Source organism: Ambystoma mexicanum, chromosome 4q (genome assembly GCF_040938575.1).
Source record: "Ambystoma mexicanum isolate Mex_15411 chromosome 4q, UKY_AmexF1_1, whole genome shotgun sequence".
Classification (NCBI taxonomy): Eukaryota; Metazoa; Chordata; class Amphibia; order Caudata; family Ambystomatidae; genus Ambystoma; species Ambystoma mexicanum.
Window position 1 is genome coordinate 504,872,697 of NC_090928.1, and position 22,918 is coordinate 504,895,614.

Consider the following 22,918-nt stretch of genomic DNA (forward strand, 5'->3'; position numbering starts at 1 on the left):
ACACTGCCAGGACTCCCTGGTGGGGAGAAGCTGTAACGCAGGGCAGCCAGAGCTCCAGCAAAGTTGGAGGTAATATCCCTGGCCTTGGTCACCCTTCTCCCATGTGGGTCTTTGCCTGGGGTTCTGATTTACGTAAGTCAGACCTCTGTGGATTCACACGGGTGTCCTCTTTTGGGAAATGCATGGGGTTCCCTGTTTTCCTTGCTGGCTTCGACACCCTAGGCCCAAATCTGTAGGTTGTCCACATGAACAACATGTGCTATGCCGAAGGGCTTGGGGTTACCAGTGTGTTATCCTTTTCCTTTTGCGCCCTGGAAGGTGCACCCACACATGTGAGGTACCGTTTTCATCGCGAAACCTGTGGGAACGTGGGAAGGTATGACATATGTTGTTGGCGATGTGTTTCGGTGTGTGGACAGAGGGAAATATCTCTAAATTTGGCTGGAAATAAAGACAATTCTCAGACATTTTACTCTGGCCACCCATCAACACACCACCAACAACATCTGGCCTACCTTCCCGCATCTCCACACGTATCCCGACAAAACTGGCTTCAACACCCTAGGCCCATATCTGTATGGTGTGCCCGTCTGCAAAAATCGTGAAATTCAGCTGTGGGAAAAGACTTGGGGTTAGGGGTGTTTTAGGCTTTCCCCTTTTGCGCTCCGGTAGGTGCACCCACACATGTGAGGTACCGTTTTCATCGGGACACCTCTGGGAATGCGGGAAGGTAGGCCATGTGTTGTTGGCGGCGTGTTTCGGTCGTTGAGCCAAGTGAAATGTGTGGAAATTGTGTTTTCTTTGCCACATTTTGGACTTTGCCGGGCTTTTTGGGCAATAGATTCTGGGCCGATTTGTGCAAGTCAGACCTCTGCGGATTCCCACGGATGTCTTCTTTTCAGAAAAGCATAGGGTTCCCTGTTTCCCTTGGTGGCTTGGACCCCCTAGGCCCACCTCTGTATGGTGTGCCCGTCTCAAAAAATTGTGAAATTCAGCTGTCGGAAAAGAGTTGGGGTTAGGGGTGTTTTAGGCTTTCACCTTGGCGCCCAGGTAGGTGCACCCACACATGTGAGGTACTGTTTTCATCAGGACACCTGTGGGAATGCAGGAAGGTATGAAATTTGTTGTGTTTGATGGTTTTCATAACGTTTCGTCCCATTCCAAGTGCCCTTTGTCACACAATCCTTTCATTTCCCAAATGCGCCCTACATTTCATCGCTGCTTTAGGCATCATACACTTTTGTAACCTGCACAAGTCTCCTACCCTTTAAACGGTCTGTCTGTGCTCTTTCAGAAAATGTATGTTTGCCGTTCCTCACCTCATTGGTTTTCCTGATTTACATATGCTAAGTACGTCTATTCAGGCCGTAAGCATAAAACTCCTGTATACCACGGCTCAGTGTTTGGCTTGTGGTATTGCTTGTTTTGTGAAACACTACAAAAAATGTGTGCTTTCCTTACTGCAAGAGTCGGGGGAATGTAGCGGAGCATTGTTTTTCTCAAAATTCATAGAAGCCATTGCCATACCAAGCCAACCATGTCCACCACATACCTTTTTTCGATAATTTTCCCGCTTTTTCCCCCAAACTATGGCATTTTCACCCCTACCTAGTTGTTGCCCAACCTGCGGAAATCGACCCTTCCTAAACTTGGAATTTTGACTACTTTTCAGAAATGTATGCCTTTCTGTCCTCCAATTTAGCTTTCCTACCCTTTTCTTCCATTCCGTCCATGCATGTCCAATTGGCAAAAATGGCCAAAATCGCCTACCTCTCACAACCACATCAAAATAATGCTTTTTTCATTTCCACTCAACCTGTTCTTGAAAGCCAGGAAATTGGGGAATTCAGCACAGCAAATCATTTGTTCCTAGCTCTTACAAGGAAAAAACAACAGGCTTCTTTTTAAATCATTTTATTGGCATTTTTTGAAAAAACACAAAGTTTTCACACTTTTTGGTTAGTTTCTCTCACCACCCTACAGCAACCTAGGATTCCTGGGGAGCGTTATGACCGCCTGCCTGTGGGAAAAAAGGGGCCAAATTAGGCCAAGCTATCTCATGTAACAAAAAAGTTACAAGGCATTGAATGGCGACATACTGAAATCACCAAAAAAGGCCTTGGCACTGGGGGGAACAACCCATAGCACTTAAAGGGTTAAAGACTAGAATGGATTGAAAACACATGTGCGCAAATATGGACTGAGCATATCACAAAACTAACATGGGTCACCGCTCTTGAAAAAACGATCAAGGTCCAGCACAGAAGAAAATTTACGGTGGCGTAATTAACGCCTTCCCCACTCCCATTATGCTCTATGTTTCGATGGGGAAGGAAAATGGTCCATGGGTTTTGAAACACAATGCAACAAAACCCTCAACATTCATGATCTGCGAAAAGGAGTTGCACTAATGGACTACTACTGCGTGTGCAGAAAACAGGTATACTTGCACCTCCCACCATCCTGGAGGGGCTACTGTGTTTTGGCAATGCTGCATTTCGCACTGCATGTTAAGGGGGAAGTGATGCCAACAGGACAGCAACTGGCATCACGCTAACTGAAGCATCACCCCCCATCTTTCGCATACTGGGCCTCATTGCGAGTTCGGTGGTAGCCATGCCGCTATTGGTGGCATGGCTGCCGCCGAAATCGTGTCCGTGTCCGGGTTCTCGAAATGAGGACTTACCGAGCCATTCCGAGTTCAGAAAGCCCGGTAATTCCTCCCTCCAAGGACCCGGACACGGTCCTTCCCCATTCCCATTTCAGCCCCCATAGGGCTGAATGGGAACGGGAGAGGGAGCAAACAACGGGCCATTACGAGATGGCCAGTTGTTTGCTCCCTCTTCCCCTCGCGGGACCCGCTCTGCACGTCTGGTAAAACCAGACGTGCAGAACGGGTCCCGCGAGGGGAACTCGTAATGGGGCGGTACGGGGATGACGGCAACGGGGCCTTTACCGGTGCCGTTAACCCCGTACCGACCGACTCGTCATGAGGGCCACTGTCTGAAGAAGGGCAACAAGATCACGTGTCCCAAAGGAAGCGAGCACCAAACTTCCTGTCTCAAGAATCATCTGACGTCCTTGCACAGATTCCCAACGAATACAAGCTTTTCAACTCAGCAGAGACATTTTTTGCATCCCTTGTGTCTAGTGTCCAGACAAGAGAAAACGCAAAATGGGTGCACATAATAAGATGAGAGCTGATCCAGCTGGCAAACGACACAGAGGAGGGCTTCAGCATCATCAAATTGAACAAGAGAAGTTCGACTCATGTTGATGCAGAATCGTTATTTGTTCAACCTCCTCACGGGTAATGGAAGGTGGTGTTTGCAAGAAAATCAGAAGTTCATATTGCACATTCGAACCTTCGTCAGATGCTGACAATGGGACATTATCACACGTGATCGCAGCAGTGCATACATTTGGTGTGAAAATGAAGAAAGAAGGAGGAGTTCAAGAAAATGACTGATTCAGTATGGCATTCAGCAGGGTGCCCTCATGGCTTGGCACCATAATGATGCTGATCCCCATCATCGTATTCTTCCTGCTGATCTTCTCTGTGTGCCAGTTAGGAGTTCGATGCTGAGCGAAAGCGGTTCCTGGTAGTATGATGATGATGGTGACAATTGGTAAAATAAATATTAATAACAATGGGCCTCATTACGACCCAGGCGGTAAGGGGTTTACGGCAGCGTAAACAGCGCCGACCCTTACCGCCTGATTACGAGGTCCCTTAGCGCCATGGAGGTTTTAACACCTGCAGCAGGTGTTAAAATCCATGGCGCTAAGGGACCATGGAGTTAATTACGCCACCGTAATTTACGGTGGCGTAATTAACGCCTTCCCCACTCCCATTATGCTCTATGGGGCAAAAATGGGAATGGGGAAGGGTAAATGGGGATTGGGGACTTACCGCCCCGCCAAGGTCGGAATGGGGCGGTAAGTCCGCCAACCACCATGGCGTAAACGTAGTTTACGCCATGGTGGTAAAGTCACGGCCCAGGCGGTAACTTACCGCCTGGGTCGTAATGAGGCCCAATATGTCTCATGATACTAGGGAAGCCCAGGTGTAAACTGGTGAAAATGATGAGCCCAAATACTGCATGGTTGCAACCTACCATAAAGGGGATGAGGTAGATAACTATTACCATACCACTATCAAACAGCCCCAAGATCTTGAAAATTACAAAGAGGTGTGGGTTGACCTGGTAGGGACAGGGGATGTATTTACATGACATGTACTCCTGAAGAATATGCAGGACGTGGGGAGAGTTTAAGAACTGTATGTAGAGAAGAGATGCCCATAAAAGGTTCCTCCGCCTGGAATGAAGCAGTAAAAAGGGCTGAGGAACGTAGAAATACAGGGGGAGTGTATTCATTACTTTAGGAGTAATGAAAGGGGGGAATGTTGGGGGAGGAGATGGTCCTATCACAACCCTCTTCCCATTCCTGCAGTAAATAGATCACGTATAGGCCATGGGGGCAGAGACACCCACCCCCATAGTCATGTCACCTTATGATATAACATAGAGATTTACACGCATAATGCAGCCCACATCCCCGACAACAGACACCATTTTTCATTAGAGCAGACGCCATCTTTTTACTAGGCTCAAAAATCATCCCTCTGTAAACTCAGCTCTCCCTTCCCCAGTACCTCACACAGAGAGCCCCAGACATCGACGCCCCCTGTCAGCTCCACACGAGCCTTGTTGTCACGGATGTCCAGCCATTTATTGTTGCAATTTTTCAGTATCACTTACACAGAATGGGCTCTCTGCCGAGCGTGAGACCAGTGCAGGCCCCAGCACAAGTGCTGACCCATCTCCACTAAACTGCCAATGCCCTCTCAACCCCCACCCTGCCAGGCCAGGGCCCAACAGTCCTTGACCCTTCCCTCTCTTTCATGTAGATAACATCTGACCCCCTCACACTGACCATTTCAGAACAACCACCATAGACTTAAGCCTGTGCCGCAATATATTCTCCCCCAAACTAACAAATGTCTGTTCGTATCATGAGGCCATAAGGAACATAAATAGTAGATGAAACCTACAAGGGGAGACACATGGGAGCGGGACACCAGTATCAATGAAGCCCTGAATGTAGAGGTTAGAATGCCGATGTATTAACCCATTTTCTTTAAGTACCCCCATTCATGCAAGGATTTTATGTTCACCATTATTCTCTTATTTTCAGTTCCTGTTGTTAAGCTTCGACAGTTAGGGATGTATCACATTTGGCCTGACCTTCATTGCAGAGATGAGCTCAGCTGACCCACGTTCCACCATATTGACTGGGAAGCAGCAGCCAATTACAGCCTGGCATCCCCTATAGAGCAGGTTGTGCCATACAGCCCCTCCAATCCACACTATGATTTTGTACTATACAGGATGATGTCACTTATGACACAATTGTAACTTATAATGTGCTGCCTGTGTAATTTTCAGCAGAGCACTCTCGGGCAGCAGAATTCTTTGCTTACATACTTTATTTTATATAAAGTTTGTTGTCCTTTCAACTTATCGCTTGGTCTCATTCCCTGATTGGGTGTGTTATCTTTACTTTTGTGTATTGACAGGATGGGCCTCATTACACGGACGGCGGTAAGGGTTAACGGTCACCGTTAATGGTACCGGTGACCGTTAACCCTTACCGCCTTACTAAGAGGTCCCTTTGCGGGTTGGAGACTTTAACGCCTGCTTTTTGCAGGCGTTAAAAACCAACCCGCAAAGGGACCAGGGAGCTAATTACGGTACCGCAATTTGCGGTGCCGTAATTAGCACCTTCCCCATTCCCATTATGCCCTATGGGGCAAAAATGGGAATGGGGAAGGGCAATGGGGGAAGGGGGAATTACCGCCCCACCAACCTTGGAATAGGGCGGTAATTCCCCTTTCCTCCAAGGTGGTGCCGGTATTTTACTGGCATGGACCAAGGTGCTAATAGCACCTTGGTCCACCGCCGTCCGTGTAATGAGGCCCGATGTGTGTTTGGGTGCCCACCTTCACATATAAGGCGCATTGAAGTGAATATCACGAATAACAGGCAAGTTTGCAAAAGACTCATTTAGAGCTATTTTATGAAGGTGGAAAAAACATTTGGCTGCATGACGCGGACGTATCTCAAGCTTGTTTTGTCCCAAGACATTCTCATACCAGCTTTTTAGAACACTGTGGGCCTCAATACACGGTAGGCGCTAAGGGATTACCGGCACTGGTAAGGTCACCGGTGCCGGTAATCCCTTAGCGCCCTACTACGAGGTCCCTCAGCGGGACAGGACCCGCTGAGGGACTTCAGAGCTAATAACGGTACTGTAAATTGCGGTACCATTATTATCTCCATCCCCATTCCCATTAAGCCCTCTGGGGGCTCAAATGGGAATGGGGAATGGTATTTGGAATGGGGACTTACTGGGTCCTCCATGGTCGGAATGACCCGGTGAGTCCACATACCGCCTACCCACACCCGGTATGCAGTAAGGGAGTAGCCATGCCGCTAATAGCGGCATGGTTACCTCCTGCCGTGTAATGAGGCCCTCTCTCTTGCTAAGATGCCCCTCTGTGAGCTAGAGTAAACGTACATTGCTCAGTTGTTTCTGAGTTCTGCAGTTGCCATTCGCCTGGACAGGCTATCCCTGTTGCCACTGCTTTGTTTTGCTTTGGTTCTGAAACCTCTTGAATAAAATCCTACATGATGGCCACAAATTCCAAAGTATCTCATGAATAATAAGGAATTTAAAGAGTGATAATAAACTAATGATATGGTCATTGTAACATATAAACGAGCTAGGGCATTCGCAGGCGTCTATAGCACAGGCTACACATTTGGGACCTTCTCTCACTTAATTCCTTTGCAAATGGAGATAATAATGTGGAACGACAATTTCACTTATGGTGCCCATATTAAAAAACAAATACATGTTAGGCAAGCAGAATACTGGAAGACCCACACAGTACATTTGTACTGAATCGTCCCTCCCTGAAATTAAGGAAGTAGAGAACCTGACTGCCGAGAACACTCATCTCACAATGTCCGCAGTGGAAAGAAGCAATTCAGTAAATATGAGTATTCTCCCAACATTGCGGCCCGCATTTTCAGATGTTGTTATGTCTATATTGTCGAAGGAATTCTGCAACAATGTTATTAGAAAATACCTTAATGTTGTCAGAGAAGAACCCTTGAACTACACTGAATAAAATTACACAAGTGGAAAAAAGTGGGTATTGAATGCCCTATAACAGGTCTTATTGCCCAAGCCACCTTCTCAGGCTGCAATGCTTGATGTTTCCAGAGAAAATTAAACCTTTCAATTTTCCAGAGTTCAAGCAGTGAATCAGAACAAAAAACCTAGAAGGTTATTTGTTCTGCCACAATGTCCAAAAATATCTGAAAAGGATATGCTTAAAGCATTCACAATAGCTAGCTAGGATATGGATCAATCTTACGAAGTCCTTGAGAGTTCCACATCATGGCTCCCGTTTCAAATGATTGCTAATTTACGGAAACATTTTGTACTAAATCAAGAATAATTATGAGGGTGTTTCTGGACGCCCAGGGCAGCTTTTTTAGGCACTGGAAGTAATGCTGGGTCCACCTAAACTCTAGACTAGCTACAGGATGTGTATTCCCCACATCATTTAATATGCATGCATGTTCTCAATGCAAGTGACACATTGGCCCTCATTACAACTCAGGCGTTAAGGGTTTAACGGCGCCGTCGGCGCCGTTAACCCTTAACGTCTGATTACAAGTGTCCCTTTGCTGGTTGGTGTTTAACGCCTGCTTTTAGCAGGCGTTAAAAATCCAACCCGCAAAGGGACTTTGGAGCTAATTACGGCACCGTAATTTACGGTGCCGTAATTAGCGCCTTCCCCATTCCCATTATGCCCTATGGGGCAAAAATGGGAATGGGGAAGGGCAAATGGTGAATGGGGAATTACCGCCCCACTCACCTTGGAATGGGGCGGTAATTCCGCCATCCACCATGGCGGAATCGTAACCTTAGCGGCATGGACCATGGTGCTAATAGCACCATGGTCCTCGGCCAAGGTTGTAATGAGGGCCATTCCCTCTATGTGAAGCGCATGATAGAGACACCACACGTGCATACCTGTTCCTAAGAGAGTTGGCACCCAAACATACTGGCAGCAGGATGGGAATTCAGTAGCTCTGTCAAACTGGAAACTCGTTTAGAATGTTCAAGTTAACTTGTATTCAATACATAAGACAACATGTTATTTATCATGTGGCAGGTGTACTACACACCAGCATGACTTACACAATGGGTTGGAGGAGCTACACGTCCCTGTCCTCATTGTGACTTCCCTGAGGCAGAAATGGCACATGTTTGCCTTATCTTACATGCTCTGGTCACCAAGTACGAAAGTCTTGAGGCGAGTTTTGGAAATTATTGTGGGGAAGGTGGAGGGAGGCCATTACTTGATTATATATGGCCTAACAGCAAACAATAATTTAGGTTTGTACAAGCAGGTGACAGTGTTAACTCTCTTCTGCCTGGTAAAAACGATGGTAATAAGAAAACACCTGACAGTAATGAATGGTAGGAATTGGCAAGGAAAATAATTGCATTCAATAACCCACCAAGGTGGTGGAATATGCCATGAATTCTAGTTTTGAAATGCATGCCTTTCTTTCCTCACAACGCAACCAGCACAACACACAGGTTAACTGTACCTTTAACTTCTAAATGCTTCAACATCACTTCCGCCCCCCACGCAAATGATCGAAAGTAGAACTGCTCTGGTCAAAGCATCCACGTCTTCCATTGAATGCATATTTTCTATCATGATCTTTAGTTTCATTTGCAGTCTCTATCTCTAAAATCTTATACTTACCTCTTCTTGGCTAGCAGGACTCCCATGATGGAAAAGGATAGAAGGTCATCTTTAGCTTATAATCATCTGTATCTACCATTATGGTAGAAGATAAAGGAAGATGCGATTAAAGCAGGACACACAAGACCATCAAAGGACTTTGCTGCAGTAGATTATTTACACACATTTTGGAAGGGATTAGGGAAAAAATCAAAAGGCAAGAGGACAGTTGCGGGTTCGCGTCTCAGCTAGTCTGCAGATGGTTTAGGAGTGAAGAAGTCTCTGGAAAGCTGTGCACAGTTCACCGTTTACCGGCAGGTGAGAAGAGAAGGCACATCTATCTTTTATCATGATTGCCAGGGGTTGGGCTTGACTTGCAGGAATGGAGGCACAACTGTATTCCCTGCAGTCAGTGATTTGTGGTTTGTGAGATGTTAGGAGTAAGGCATGATTTATGAGTTACAATGAAGTTTTAGCATGAACATTATCCAAAAATGTACAGATGGGCCTGTTTTGTATCTCTATTGTTGTATAACTCTGCAAAGGGCTCTGTTGCTTGTCGCAGCTAGGTTGGCGCTCAATACATATTGTGCTAATAATAAATAAAATATTGCAATAAATGAGTGTGAAGAATTGCCACCTAGCAAGGGTGTGGAAGCCCCAGCTGTGTTATTTGTATTAATATTAAAACGATGCAGGTAATTCTCCCTCAGGAAGGGTGGCATCCTAACAAGGCCCCTCTGTATTTGAAAACCCCAGGCAAAAAACATAATGCACACCTGTACTCTGATGAATCAGTATCCTGATCTGCAGTGCCTCCACTGGCACAGGGAAGGTTCAGATCTTACAAACAAAGGGGGTGGTCCCCCAAATGAACCAATTGGAAAACCAATTGGAAAACCAATTTGTTGAGCCACACTCTCAAATAAGGCAGGTGGCTATGGTGAACTGTATCGAAATAAATCTGATAGAGGATGCACACAATAATGAAAAACATAATTATATATTTAGTAGACCTATAGGTCCTGCAACAAATTGAAATATTTAAATTCCATAAAATCTGCTACAGAATGAACCAAAAACATAAGACCAACACATATGTGTGTTTATATATTGTAATGTACTAAAAGGTGTATTCTATGCTATATAACCAATAATACACAGAATTGAGAATATACATCACTTTTGAGCCTCCGTCGAATGCAATTGACATTGGGCCTCATTAGGACCCAGGCGGTAAGGGGTTTACGGCGGCGTAAACAGCGCCGACCCTTACCGCCTGATTCCGAGGTCCCTTAGCGCCATGGAGGATTTAACACCTGCTTTTAGCAGGTGTTAAAATCCATGGCGCTAAGGGACCATGGGCCTCATTACGACCCAGGCGGTAAGTTACCGCCTGGGCCGTGACTTTACCACCATGGCGTAAACTACGTTTACGCCATGGTGGTTGGCGGACTTACCGCCCCATTCCGACCTTGGCGGGGCGGTAAGTCCCCAATCCCCATTTACCCTTACCCATTCCCATTTTTGCCCCATAGGGTATAATGGGGGTGGGGAAGGCGTTAATTACGCCACCGTAAATTACGGTGGCGTAATTAACTCCATGGTCCCTTAGCGCCATGGATTTTAACACCTGCTAAAAGCAGGTGTTAAAAGCGCCATGGCGCTAAGGGACCTTGTACTCAGGCGGTAAGGGTCGGCGCTGTTAACGCTGCTGTTAACCCCTTACCGCCTGGGTCGTAATGAGGCCCCATGTTGTTAATTACGCCACTGTAATTTACGGTGGCGTAATTAACGCCTTCCCCACTCCCATTATGCCCTATGGGGCAAAAATGGGAATGGGGAAGGGTAAATGGGTTAATGGGGACTTACCGCCCCGCCAACCTCGGAATGGGGCAGTAAGTCCGCCAACCACCATGGCGTAAACGTAGTTTACGCCATGGCGGTAAAGGTACGGCCCAGGCGGTAACTTACCGCCTGGGTCGTAATGAGGCCCATTAGCTCAAGGAAATAAACAATAGGAAAACATAGATACAAGAGTTATTGCTTGGCCGTATTTCCATTATTGAAAACCTAACTAATAACAGAAAATTTTACTGAATCGTGTGTCAACTGTCCCTGTCTAGCTAAATCAGACAAAGGAAACTCGAGACCAAGGGCCTCATTACGACCCAGGCGGAGGACCATGGTGCTATTAGCACCATGGTCCTTGCCGGTGTCCGCCATGGCGGAATGGGGGATTACCACCCCATTCCGAGGTTGGTGGGGTGGTAATTCCCCATGCCGCCATGGCCCTTCCCCATTCCCATTTTTGCCCCATAGGGCTTAATGGGAATGGGGAAGGGCTAATAACGGTACCGCAAATTGCGGTACCGTTATTAGCACCAAAGTCCCTTTGCGGGACCCTACTTTAACGGCTGGAAAAAACAGCCGTTAAGGTGGGGTCCTGCAAAGGGACCTCGTAATCAGGCGTTAAGGGTTTAACGGCGCCGTTAAACCCTTAACGCCAGGGTCGTAATGAGGCCCCAAGACTTTGCAGACCATAAAAATAAAATTGTAATCTGGCCTAGAGACACATCCCAGGGCAGGTTCAGGTCACAAATACCCTCTTGACAGCTAAATTGCCAGCCAAGTCACTGCAGCGGAGAGGCTGCATGTATGATATTCATCTCGGTTGCCAAGCTGCATAACTATGAGTTACTATCCTGGTGACAGTTGTAAACTTTAAATATAAGCCATACCTGAGTTAGGATATGGTGGCTAGCATCTCTTGGCACTGTGAGCCCAGTTTAGCTGTGGAAATGTTATGTATATTCTGGCCAGACAGCCTGGCCCTGCCAAGTCACAGAACAGGTGACTAGATGGCTACGGCTTTCCTTTCATCCTTTGTGATGTGGATAACACCTCTCTTTGATGAGCTAGTCTTCCAACAGCAGCTACCCTTGAAAACAGCAAGTAAAGGACACCCCATCCCAAAAACACTTGCCTCACATCAGGGTGCTGCACACTGTGAAGGAAGTGGAATAACTGTACACAAGGGGAGTTTAGACCAGATGGAGGAATATTTTACCTTCTTGTTTTCTCTCTATATCTCTCTTTCTTCTTGTACCCTCAACTTCCTTTAGCGCAAATCACTTGGAGTATGAGTCAGGAGGCAAGGTCCACATGTCCCAAGGACATGGATTTGGCACATAAGACAGACCTGCTTTAGTCCAATCAACTGTAGACTTTTGCCTTTAATAGAAGGGATATCACTCTCCTTCAGTGATCCAAACACCTCAGGAATAATTAATTTGGACCTCTTTTGGGAGAGATAAGCTTTCCAAAGCCCTAAACACTGAGGTAGCGAAAGAGCAGTCCAGGGCAGAGGCAAGCTCTTCTCCCTACAAAATCCCAGGACATATTGGGGGTGACTCTTCCTGAAGACCAGGACCTATCATTCTGCACCAAAATTCCTTATGCTGGTAGAACGGACCCTGAAAGGACTCATCCTGTCCTTGAGCCCCTGGAGTGGGTCTCACAGCATCCGGAGGGCCAGATCAGCCAAGGATCCCTTTCCTGGCACATCAAACCATGTTCTTCACAATAGAAACAAAGGGGCTCCCCAGCAGTGCTTTTGGCACTCCATTGAAGTCGATATGTCACTGCATGACATCTGTTGAACCGGCTCACCACCACATCATGCCAAGCAAAGCATGTCGCCTGCTGGGCTTGAACAGCCTGCTCGCTGCTGCAAACTAAACTAAACCAGGACCGCTTCGAACCCTGCACCAGAGCACCAGGGTCAATGCATTGAACCAACAAACCTCAACTCAAACTGCTGGACCATTGTTTCAAACACGGAACTGAACCGGTGATCACAACATCTTTTCCCACCTCGACTCCTGATCTGACCCTAGCAAACCATCCTAACTGCATGACCTAAATGTTGCATTTAAACTGCACCAGGCTACGGGTTTGAACAAACTAGATGACAGCCCACCACTTTCCCAAGCATGACTTGCTGCACCTGAACCTGGTTCAACCCAAACTGAAGCACAACTCGAGCGCTGCACACACATTGTCAAAATGCCTAAGAACAGCGGAAAGGTGCTATTAACCCATAACTGTTCCTCAGTTCTTCTACAGGCCCTAGTGAGTGTTTAGGTCACTTTTGCACCAGTTCCACTAAACAGCATCTTCTTTTTTTTAACTCTTTTGTTGCTTATTGCCTTTCTACTCCTGTGTTCATTACCCAGAGTGCTGCATCTTTCTACCTATTGCATATTCTGTGTTTTGTATTATAGGGTTTTGTTTTTACATTATTTTTGATAGTTATTTGTACATTGGTGTGTTTAATTAAGGTGGATATATTTTTATAGACCCTTGATTGGTCATTTCTATATTTTTGACTTGTATACTTTGTTGTTTGGGTCACTACTGGATCACATTCATCCCTACTTAGAGTACAGCCAACCCTCGGCCCACGTTACAACCAAAGGCTAGGGAGGTTTATCGCTTGGCTGTGCCTATTATAGCTTTATAATTGGGATCACTGCTGGTTTGTAGAAGTGTGGGGGTGCTGAATGCGTGGTTTAGCCTCTGTTCTCATCCTCATGCTCCTCCAGAGCAGAAGTCATTTTGTCACAATGAGAAATTATGATGCAGTTGAAAAAACGGATTCAGTGATTTCATCACACACGTTGATTATATTGGGCCTCATTACAATACCGGTGGTAGCCGTGCCGGTATAATAAAAATGTTTCCGGCGCCCAGGAATGGGCGATTACCGGGTCATTTTGCCCCAGCCGGACCCAGTAATTGCCCATTCCTTGGGCGCCAGAAAAAAATGCTCCACATTCCCATTTTAGCCCCATAGGGCTCAATGGGAATGGGGAGGCCGGATGCCTAGCCTGGGTATCACTGGACAGGCTCTGGCGTGGCTGACTTCTTTCCTCTCCGACCGACCCTCACAGGTCCAACTGGGATCCTTCCTCTCTGACATCTTTTTCTCTACCTGTGGCGTCCCCCAGGGATCTAACCACTCTCCTTGGCTGTTCAACCAATACCTGGCACTCCTTGCCCACTGCATCGCTGCTCTGTGCCCCAATTTTCAGTGCTATGTGGATGATACCTAGCTCATTTTCAGGCTACCCTCGGCCTCCTCCTCTCCTTCCCTCATCTCTGATTGTCTGTCTGCTATCCAGAAGTGGTGTGCCACCAATTACCTCTGCCTTAATGCCAGTAAGACCGAGATTCTACTCATTGGCACACCCTCTCCCTCCTCCCCTTCAGCTCTCTGTCCGGCCTCTCTTGGCCCTCTTCCTGCTCCCACCTGCAAGGCTAAAAACCTCGGGGTCATCTTCGACTCCACACTCTCCTTCTCTCCTCATATCTCCGACATCTCTACGAAGTCACACTACCAGCTGCACCTCCTCAGAGGTATTCTTCCTCTCCTTCCCCCAGAAGCTCACTGTCTCCAGAGCCCTGGTTCTCTCTAAGCTGGACTATTGCAACAGCCTCTATCTAAATCTGCCTACCTCTACTCTCCACCCTCTGCAACTTATCCAAAACAGGACTGCAAGACTTTTCCTTGGCCTCAAGCCCAGGGATCGTATCTCTCCAGGACTGAAATCTCTGCCCTGGCTCCCAGTGGCTGCAAGGATTAAGTTCAAAACCATCTGCATTATCCACAAGGCCTTCTGGGACCTGGGGCCGCATTACCTTCAACTCTCTCTTCCTAAATACCTTCCTTCTCGGGCTCTTTGCTCATCTGCCTCCAACTCCCCCAGGGTTAGCCGCTTCTCCAAGTAACGAGTTGGTGGTCGATCTCTCTCCTCGGCTGGGGCCACCCGCTGGAACAGCCTTCCTGCCTCCCTGAATCTTGAGGAGAACCATCTCCCGTTCTGGAAACACCTCAAACCCTTCCTCTTTGCCTCTGCTTTCTCTGCCTCTCTCCCCTGCTGAAATTCCTGCCGATTCTGCACTGGTTCCTGGCCCCCCTTTCTGATCTTGGGGCCAGGTCCCGCCTTTTGCACACCTGCACTGCCTCACTGGCAACCCCCTGCACTTAGGGACTGGTTCTGCATCCCTTCAGTCTCCTTACCAGCACTTATGCCTGCTCTTTCCTTGCACTTGCCACCATCAGGCCGTTTTATTTATCGTATTTATTCTTCTTTCCGATGTACTGCACTTCCCCCTTTCCCTTTCCCCTGGCACTCTTCTCTTTCTCCCTACCCTCGCACTTGCGCGATCTGAATGACACCTGGCCTAGTAGGATCGTTGTCTGTCTTCCACTGTTTTCCCCTCCCTTGCCTCGTCGCGCCTTGAAACACTTGTGTATAGGCGCATTATAAATGCCATATCATATCATATCATACCGGCACCATTCAGAATAGTTCCGGTGCATCCGACATGCTCTGCTCGTGGGTGCCGGTCTGCCAGGCAGGCCAGTCCTGGCGTGCAAGAAGGCACCCACGAGCAGAACCTGTAGTTTGCCGGTGAGGTAACAACGGTACCGGCAAGCTTACCAGTACCGTTGTTACTGTACTGGCAAACTTGGAATGAGGCCCATTGTCTTTTTTTCACAAACCCAGTCCCTAAATGATACACCAATTCTCTTAATTGAATATGTTTTAGTCGCTCTTTATTTTTGGCCTTCTATACAAGAGTAAATAAGAAATCACACAACAGCTCTAACCTGTTGGAGAAACTCAACTATATTCACCATCGCATGAACACTCAAAAACAAACAAACACTGCTTCAGAATCGCCAATTCGAGAAGACTACTGGAGGGAAAAAGTATTCATGTGAGTTTATATGCATCCACGAAGCATTCATATATACATTTGGTTGTCATCTAATTCCATTGTGTGATTCCGCTGCTTAAAATCATGGCACAAAAGCGAAATGTGCAAGTATATCGCTTATATTACCGGTAAAAGGTGTGCACTTCCGATCAGCCTGAAAAGCATTTCTACAGAACCACACAGGGAGTTTATGGACTTGACTACATGGCTAGCCTCTTTGTCAGTACAAGGCACCATTCCAATTCTGCACTCGCTGGCAATCTCTCAAAATGACTTTATTTTGTTTAAAATCCCAGAGGCTTACATAGCCAATAGAATTGTGGACGTTTACAGAACACATTAGCTGGACTTATTCCATGGATTGGTTATAAATCTATATACACATGTATGGCTTTCATAGCAATAATGCATCATCTGTGAAGGCCGATATACAGGAAGGGCTGCTCATATGATTTGAAATGAACAATAGATTGTAATGTCTTTCCTAATATTCACTGAAAGCGGGTAATACCATCAAACATTAAATAGACACAATGGTGTACTAGCGCATGCATAGATCAAATGTATGCAAAATGCGCAAAATTAACGGAGCTGCAATTAACCACCCCAGACACTGTAAACACACGTTCCCTTGTCTGTTGTGAAGAATGACAGTCTGTCTATTCTAATCCACAAGACCATGTAGACAACAAACAGTAAAAATAGAGAACTAAACAACAAATGGTCATATAGCATATGCCTGTAGGCAGCGTTGTATGCGTTGAATGTGTGCCACGGATAATGCACACTTCTGCGCAGGTGTCATTTGCCACATCTATGGACATGAACATATCCTGAATAACGGATATCGTGCATGGAACGTTATACGGAAAGTGTACATGCATTTCCCAGATTTCTTGCCAAAGGTACATGGCCTCTCGGGCCTAGGGAGCAAGAAGGACATTTTTGCAGTTCTGTTACCTTGTGCGCTGTTTCAAGGCGTTGTGGAAGGCATCAACGCTTGACCTTGCCTGAAACAAAGGCATTCTCACATCATATGCTATAATGTTGGGGATGTAGCCAAGGTGGGCCTTAAGGGCGGCAGCGTCCCGAGCAGCAAAGCAAAAGTGTGGCATCCTCTCTCCCCCCACCCCCCGCGCAACACAGGTCATGCATTTTTCAGTAGGTGCAGATGCAAAAGCACCAGCGCCCTATCGTTATTAAATGTGCCCCGCTGCCGAGAGCTGGGCACATTTCATTTCATTAGGGCACATGCCGCACCTTCTCCCACCACGCCAGTTGGGGGAGACCTTGAAAGACTACACCGAGCTGCCATGGTGGGGGGCTAATGGCACCTGCCCTAAGGCCAGCCTTGGATGTTGCACTTTAGCTTTCTTCCCATGAAGAAATATCCCCAAAGGGCAACACTCCCACCGCCCTAGGAGGAACAACCCCTTTCCTCCATGGCACCTCTCTGGGGCAAGAAACCCTGGGAATGATGAACATTGCACTTCGAAAATACCACTTAACCAAACATACCACAAGCTCAAAATCAACACAGCTGACAGCTTCATTGTATAGGCAATTGCATGAAGACATAAAAGGACTATAACAGTCTCATATTGCACAAACTGCCACATAGACACAAATGTCTGTGCAGTAGCATCCCCATGACACGCACGAGTTGTGCGGTTGCATGTATTCCTGCAACACGTTGAAATGCAGCTTCTAGTGTAAAGTGTAGGCATGTGTTCCTTTGTCCCTTATGCACTCATTCAGTGATTACCAAGATTCCACTTGTGATGTCAGCTGGTAACTGCAGTACAGGGAGAGAGGCATACATGTAGAGTAGGGGTCTCCAAGCTTTACGTTCGCAAGAACTACTTGTAGTTAATGGCCACCAGGCGGGAGATGCTGGCAAGAGATACTGGGGTGTTAATGTCCATGAGGATGAGAATTTGACCGAAGATTCTATGGGGGCGGTTATTTGCTCTTCACATAAAAAAGGAACACTATATGCATGTGTCATTATATTAATGATTTCAAACATATCTTTATCTCATTACTTTTTATTAGTAGCTGTCTCCTAAAAATGGTCAAGCATATACGAATGCAGAAACCCAATGGGTGAAGGCTGACACTGCATGCTATCCATCAGTGCTCAGTAATCTGGTGTGTACCAGCAACAGCACTCAGATGCTGTCATATATGAAAAAGCAGATTTGCAGAAATAGGCAATCATGTTGGCTGATAGTGCAGACAAACTCTTATACAAAAGACCCAACTACAGGAGTCACTGCAGTCTTCACAATTTCACCATCTTTAAAAGTACATTTCTTTTTCATTGAATAATTTGCAACTTTGAAGGATGTCTCCAGGGCCGGACTGGGCCATAAAAGTGTCTTAGGCACCCATGAAAAGGTGGCCCACAGTTGTAATTGGCTATTCATTCCTTTTGTGACACTGTTTGAATAGTAACCAAGGGGGATTCTTTTGATATAATGTGATGCAAATTGTGCATTTTAAAGAACACTGGTCAAAACTACTAGCCGCATAGTGAAGTAACTCACCAAACTGGTCCACATTGGCCAAGAAAGTGGCCCATTTAGACCCAAAAAACTGTCCCACACCAGCATTTTTTGTTTTTGGTTCAGCCATGGCCCTGTTGCCCTATAGGCCAGTCTGAGCCTGGATGTCTCTGTAACAGCATTTGAATTGTAGCGTTTAGTTTAGTTTTAATAATTGTTATGATCACAGACAGCTTCCTTTGGGAAAATGTGTTCATAATGTGTGTATTGTATCAAAAGGTCTTTCAACATAACTCGTTTTCCCCAGCATACCTTGGGCTCCATAGATGCACGTTTTTTTATTCTGGAAGAAAAAAAATCAGTTTCCCACTCTGGATGAAAATGGTACATATTTTGCCTTTTGTTGGATTGAGCGTCTGCGTCTGCATTCAGGATTTTAACAAGGGCAGATTTTTGGTTTCTTTTGGAGCTATATGTGCAAAAAAGAATCTGATGAGTATTTTGATCAGCATGTTATACGGTTGTATGCCATGTTCTGCTTTGTCAATATCGACTGCCAGTTGAGCATATCCCCGATTTACGCAAATAGCTCACAGGCCAGGTCACAGAATTCAGCCAAGGAAAAGCAAGCCAACGCCTACTTTGTTGACTACGCCTAAAAGTATTTATGTCAAAATAATTGGCACATTTGAAAAAAAGAACATGTTGAAACAATGTGATCAAGTTATATGCAAAAAAGTGTAAATTAAAGACCTAAGAAAACATTCAGTTTTATAGCGATGATTTGAAACGTGCACAAATCATTAAAAAAAAACAACCAGATACTGTCTGAATCGTTATATTAACCATTTGAGCAAGAGAATATGGTTGTAGCAAGGGGTGACTTATTATTAATGGGGGGGCAACCTGCTGCCAGTCTGCCCATTATGAAGGAGGAAGAGACAGAGAACAAAGAACAGGATCGCTGCCTCTCCCTGCAGAAATCATTCAATTAATTCTGGCGCATGCCTGGCTTGCACATACAGCTCTCTCAGATATATTGAGGGCCCAGAGAAATTGTTTAAAATTACACATTGTTTGCAATGGCATCAACATGTGTTTAAGAGTGGCAGTGAAGGCAAAGTACTGGCATATCCCGCGTACCGTTAATGACTAGGCATACACTCGAATTTTCCATGTCTTAGAGAATTACTTGTAAATTGATTGGTGTTTTACCCAATTCCTAGCAAAAACTGTGCTAAAAAATGTTAGGGAGAATTCTCCAAAATGGCTAATTTCCCTTACCTACTGAGTCCCTCAGCAGCTTTACTGGATTTCTAGGATTTATTTTTTCACCTGATAAGAGTGTGAGCCTTTGTTTCCCACTCCTACATGTGTTTTGCTCTGTGTGTTTAATATTGTGTGTTCATATACTGTGGAGCCTCACCTACTCCATAGGCATCATCTTTTTACTGTGTGTTACACAGCACGTTCAGTGGAGTGACACAGGGTTGTCTTTTTCAGACTTCCCACTTCAAACTCCATTTTCTGCGACTGACTACTGTCTCCCAGAACATGTAAAGTTGCCATTGACTTTATTAGTGTTTTTAAATCCACATACACAGTACAAACTATCTTACATAGAGTTCTGGAAATGTTTAATAGCTATCCCTTTTTGTCTCTTTCTCATGGAACACTGTTCCGTTCCCTTTTCATTAAGATTTGGCTGGTGGCAGTGGTAACTACCCTATTTTTCCTACCGCAGTTATTTTAAATAGCCTGGGTAGTGTTTTAGGCTATTTTAGTAGCCTCAAACTTAAACCCGCTAGTCCATATACATTTTTATACGGTTGCAGCGGGGTTTATTCGCCATTTCATTTTGTAAAAGTCTTTCTCGTGTTTTACTTCGCGTGCCAAACCAGGTTTGACTCCTTTGTTCGCCGACCTTTGGCGGGCTTCTGCATAGAAGCCCTTCTTAGGCGCAAGAATATCTGAGGGGGAGAGGATGTGAGGGAGGGGTTTGAGACTCCCTGCACAGGGTCTCCTTGGAGACCCATGTCACACTCTGGTATGATTGGCTGTGGTGACTGTCTCGGCAGGACAGCCACCCTGCTGTGTGATTGACAGCCAGGCTGTTTGAATGGGGGAAAACTGCATAAAAAGCAGGTCTCTGGGACTGAGGAGGCAGAGTCGCCACTGGATCGAGAGAAGTGAAGAGAAGCTGACAGAAAAGGACCTCTACCACGACTGAACCTCCCGGTGAAGCCCTGCTGTGGGTCCGGATCTGCAAACTTTGATGACAGGGAAGATCTGCAAGGAATCTTCTCCCCTTGAGCTGGTGGGAACAACCAGTTTGCCAAACTGCAAGACAGGCCTTCCTCCTCTGGTCGAATTTGCTGTGCACAGCTACAGTGAACCGGATAGCCAGGAGGAACGGACTCTGCTTGGGTTTTAAGGAGCGCACCTTTTATTTGTCGCTTGCTCCGCTGCTGGTTTCTTCCCTGGGCAGTGCAGGACCCTCCAGTTTTCCTCCTTCTTGTCAGTCAGACAGTCGCTTCAGGAACCGTGAGCCATAGGAACTGCCAGGAACATCTGCCTCAGCTACAGCATTCTTCTGCTCTAAAGCTACTGTGCTAACCCGTTGTTTGTTTCGTCAGACCGCGGTGAAAGTGTGTGAAATATTTTGCCAATCCGAGGGCTTGTCCTTCTCTATTCTTTAAAGTAACTTTTCATCCAACCAACTTCGATATGAACTCTTGGCAAAGACTTAACCGCAAACTACTCTGAACTGTGTGATCCTCTGCAAATACTTTGGTGCATTGACTTTGGCCCTGGCGTCTTCATTTGATTTCCTCATTGTAGTTCCTTTTTTCTAGATTGCCCTGCTTACATACTTGTTGGTGCTACTCAACTTTTGTCTAACTTTGTATTTCCCTCCCTTTTTATTACTAGAGTGCCATTTTGCTCACACTTAATTTTGAGCCTAACTTGTCCAGAATCTATTGGGTGTGGTGTAGTGTATTAGAATCGTGATTTTTCAACTGTTTGATAACAGTGAAATGTTTAATAACTGATGTGTAAATACATGTATATTCTTTTACTCAGAAACCTTGCATCAGTGTTTGTTTGAATCATAGTAATTGCTGTCCTTTGTGTAACTATTGATACTGCTCACTTTACTCTTGAGATGTCTGGCTGCTCAGCCATCCCTATCACTTTACTGTGCAGTACAGGATTGTACCAAAGGTGAATTTGTACTGTCACTTGTAGTCCTAATTGTGTGTGGTGTTCCCAAAGAGTACTGAATATAATTCTGCCTAACACTGGTGTACAGGGGTGAGAATCAAGTATAGTGATTACACATAGAGTGCTGCTATTACCTTGGATCAACTACCCACAAGGTTAAACATCACTAAAAAGCAATATTAATCATGTCTGATATGGAAAACTATAGTCAGGAGACCCTACTTAGTTACACTGTGGATTATCTGAAAAAATCTGTGTAGAGAAAGGAATCTCTCTGTTAAAGGCAAAAGACCTGAATTGATTGAAAGGTTGTTAGAGAAACAAAGTCTGAGGGTGGGCCTGAAATACCTGACCCCTCAGCAAATGTGACAAATAATGAGGATGATAATGTGTCTGTTATTGATGAGTTAGAGGAAGTAGATGTGTCTCACCATGTAGGTCCCACTGCTCCCTTACCTGCTCAACAACCTCAACCTTTGTCCAATGGGACCCCTACAGGTCCTACACTCAGTCCTGAATTCATTGCTCTAGAAAAAATGAGGCTTGAATTGGAATTTAAACGTTTAAATGCTCAAACTGAACAAAAGCATCAGGAATCTAAGCTCAGAGAAATGGAGATGAACCATGCATTAGAAATGAAACGTTGTCTTTTGAGAATGCTTCTCTCCCAGAGTCTTCTAGGTCTTCCAGTCCTAAGAGACCCTGTATGCCTAAAGAAATTGTGGCTATGTATGAGGTTAAACTTTATATTTTGGATTGGTTGGCAATGTTTGAATATAACCATGGGATTCAATACATTACAGGGAATCGGTTGCTTCCTTGGCTCTTCTCTAGGCTACCCACTGTTGCATCTGATGTTGTGATGGAGTTTGTGGAGGAAGATAGGATGTGAAGCTAGCTTAAATTGCTAGATTTGGGAAGACCCCTACCCAGTACCTTAAGAGGCTTAGGACCCTCAAAAAGCATGATGGTACCCCTTGGGCTACCTGGGTATGTGAATGTTTGAAAAACATAGATGGTTGGGGTAAGGGTTACAGAGTAAACACTTATGAAGGTATGAGAAATCTTGTTATGTTGGAGTCAATTTATGATGCCTGCTCTCCTGAGCTCAGACATCACTTGGCTGATTCTATGGAGATAGATCCAAAGAAGTCAGCTAAGGCTGCTGACTTGTGGGTTGCCAACATGGCTACTCACAAGTATTCTGGGGCAACTCAGAAGAAGGATGAGGGAAAGCAGCCAAAGATAGATAACAAGGAGAATTCAAATACCGCCAATCCAAAAGAGGGCCCCAAACTGCAACATAAGGGTAAACCACAAGGGAAACCGAATCAGGCTAGTGTACCATCTGGACCCAAACCAGATGGAGGTCAGAAAAAAAGCATTCATCAAAACATTTGGGAAATGTTATGTTTGTGGGTCAACTGACCATGTGAAAGGGGATCCCAGATGTAAGGGTAAACCTTCAGGGGTCCACACTGTCTCCTTAGCCTTCTCCCTAGAGGAAGAAGTACCTATGGCAAGTGGAAACTTTCATCTACTGGCTGATGAACCCATGAGA